Here is a 3,331-nt window from a genome sequence, read left to right as displayed (position 1 = left end):
ACACTAAAACTTGCCTTTACGGCTTCGGTAACGGCCGCGAGAACCGCGAATAAATTTGAATTATTCTCAAGGCCGAAGATGGTGATGGGTCGTGTCTGATTGAAGAATTTAATAATGTTTAAATCGCGAAAAGAGCGAAATAAAGCATTTCGCTTGCGGCTAGTTGTCGTCGTAAATCAGTAGCGCCACGTTAGGGAGGTGAAGCCTAAAAATTTATATCAGCAGTAACATCTCGAGACAAGTAAGAGGAATTGTGTAATTAAAAGGTCTTTACTCTTATTACAGCACATGAGGTCCTAACGTTCCGAGGAGAACACAAGAGAGTGTCATTTAACCGAATTTATATCTCTGTGTGAGCATCATTTCGTAAGTTTTTATTTAAGTTTTAAACGTAATTTCCGGGGATTAAAAGTTAAAAGTCACTGAATTACAAAAGTTATTTGTTAATGGGAAACGTTCATGCAACGAGACAATTTGCCGGCTGGAGCCTGCGATGATGCCTTCAAGTTTAATGGTCTTTGACATACGCGCGCGGTTTTTCTCTTGGCTAATTCATTAATAGAATTTTTTTCCGGGGATTAATGGACTGACCTATCGTGGGCGATAAAACGGAAAAAGATCGATCGCCCATAAAAGGTAGACAAGTGGAAGTATCACGATCAAAGACCATCTTCAGCGCAGATTTATGCAATCTGGGCTGGGTCGGGTTGAGCAAGAAACTCTGGATCCGGTGCAATATAATTTTTTACGGCCTTAATAAAAGCCCCACTTCGATTTATTCAGCTTTACGATAACGCTTTGAATGGAATGAAAGAAAATGGTTCTTTATGAGGGTGTTAGTAGGCGGCATGCATAATCAGCGCCGGAATCGGCGGTTTGCCGCCGACGATTAATTAACTCGGTGGCGGTGGACGCTCGACACCTATACGCCACTCACTCGGATGCAACAAATACTTTCCTTTTCGACCATTCCAAGAATGGAATTATGTCTTGTTTATTGCATTTTTGTCTGTCGCATTACATGTATGAATTTGCGTCATCTATTTCAGGAATGTTGCGAATGGTCATTCTTGGCGCTGGCCGGGCCCTAAAATTACTCCAAACAACAAGCTGCACCCAGGAGTCAACAACTGTTAATGCAATTTGATAGCGCAGCCGGTACCTCTTCCTCGTTCCCAACAATTTTACCTAGAAGAAAAAATGTTTTGTGGTGTGGTTGGAGCGAAAAATTGGTGAATATTTTATGGTAAACGCGAAAAAGGTTCATTACACCTTACCCTTTGGTCTTGTCGGGTGTGTGGTTAGCATTTTGCGTGCCCGATGGATTGATAGGAACTCGAATGACTTTATTTAAACCCCATCAATCATCGAGCTGTCATTGCACGACACACCTGATTATTCAAACCTTCGCGCGAATTGAGGGCTATTAGTAGCATAAGCAGCTACATGCAACAATTTCCATTTTCGCAAAACAAATTAAGAACATTTCCAACAACCCTTCGGAACGAAATCAAAGCGTTAACGTTAAATCATGTCGTTTCCTTAAACAAACAGTGGCGCATGTCCCCAATTATCCATTACCTATACGAGGTGTTTAGGACCAGAGGGGCGCTAATGGCAACGTCTCACGCGTCGAGGCTCGTAAATCACCCCCGTGGCGGCGGTCGGGGACCACGGCGATCCCTCACCATCGACGCCGCCGCCGCAGACACACGCCCGTCAATCGGACACTGCAACAGACCTATTTGAATTGGTAATCGACTCGTTATGCAGTCACGGCCTCGCCGATGGCTCGACATCTGTGCCTTTTGCTACCGCAGGATAAGGTCATGGAGGATGAATAAAATATTTCGGGTGAGGAGATGCGGTCAGCGTGGTGTGGGAACGGCTATAACGACACCACAAATAAAACAAAAACGAGCTTTTAAGTGACACGGTTTGAAAATAATGGACCAGTAGGTCAGAACAACGGCCACACTGTATTTTACTATCGAACAATCGGGGGGACGGAATGGGTTTTTTATTCGGGAAACACACCTCGAACAAGCTGCCTTATACTGTACTACTAATTTGGAACGATCCCTTCAAGTATTCAAGGACCCTACCGGGAACCCTTTAAAATAGGCGACCAACCAGACGATAACTTAGGTCACATGCTAAGAAACCTGAAAATTGTACAACAAAAAATTCATTTACCTAAGATACGACAGTCATCATTGTTCAACTCGGTCATCTACATCTGCTGCTACAAAAACAAAAAAATGTCTCTTTCCTACCCAAGGGCCTCGATCCTAACGACTAAGAAGTATTAAAGAAGAATTAAATAAAATGAACATCACACATTCCGCAACATGTGTATAAACCACTACTTTCTTTAAAAGTGGAAAGTTTACGCACACTAGTGCTGTCAGGTGTTTAGTTTCTACCATTTTCTATCATTTGATAAACCAGATAAAAATAACAAAAATGTCATGCTGAAGAGTGCAGATTTAGAGTTTTTTTTAAATTATTTCCAAAAGTTCGGTGACCACGATAGTGAAAGAGATAACTGATAATGAAGCACTGCTTAATATTCCACCAGAAATTAATTTTGTATTTTCTTTATTTTTGTAGCAAATTAAACAAAACTTGGTCAAGCGCAAATGTAGATACCTACTAAAGTGTAAAATTAAGTTTCCCAAACTGTAACATAATAGTTATTTACGACGTAAGTATCGTAATATGAAATTACGATACGAATATCGTACGTTTTATCTGTCAATTAAAAAAAATAATAAATGAAAAAAATACACAAATTGAAGTAGTAGACTAGAGACACATCTCACTATATTTGATTGTCGTAAAGTTTGACATCACGTATTGATGATAGTAGGTACGTATTGTTTTTACTTTATGATGAAAATGCCTACTTTACGCACAGTATGTACTAATAAAAAAACATTTTCTAAAGCTGCTGAAAAAAAATTCCTTTGGAAAAATATGCAAAAGTCTTGTTTGGCAACTGTGCAACTCGTAAAGTTATAAATGAAGACCTTGCTTGTATAATGTGGTTTTCTACAGAACCTGTGTTCTGTTATTTGCTCGAATACCCTTTGATTCCATTAAACCAAATTACACAACACAGCTGAAATGCTGATAAACGGTGACCAGGTAGTTGAATAACAAATGTAAAATTATTCATTGCTAATTCAAGTGCAAAATACATCCCGTACCTGTGCCAAGTCTATCATTTATGTATCATTATCAGTAGTTCCCAGTTTTGTTATTGTAATTTTTTATTGATATCAGCACTATGAAAACGTATCAATATTCGTTTGAAATTAAATTTGAA

At 39.4% G+C, this 3,331-nt stretch overlaps 1 long non-coding RNA gene across 1 annotated transcript; it reads right to left on the bottom strand.

The window, feature by feature from the left end:
- Positions 1-978: 978 nt before the first annotated feature.
- Positions 979-1,366, bottom strand: LOC138134445 (uncharacterized). The gene is made up of 2 exons (XR_011160731.1): positions 1,278-1,366; positions 979-1,188 (listed from the first exon to the last, which is right to left on the bottom strand). It is a non-coding gene; the product is annotated as an uncharacterized lncRNA (long non-coding RNA).
- Between the last annotated feature and the right edge of the window lie 1,965 nt (positions 1,367-3,331).

Source organism: Tenebrio molitor, chromosome 7 (genome assembly GCF_963966145.1).
Source record: "Tenebrio molitor chromosome 7, icTenMoli1.1, whole genome shotgun sequence".
Taxonomy (NCBI): domain Eukaryota; kingdom Metazoa; phylum Arthropoda; class Insecta; order Coleoptera; family Tenebrionidae; genus Tenebrio; species Tenebrio molitor.
The sequence above is the reverse complement of the archived record's forward strand: the minus strand, read 5'-3'. Positions and strand labels throughout refer to the sequence as shown.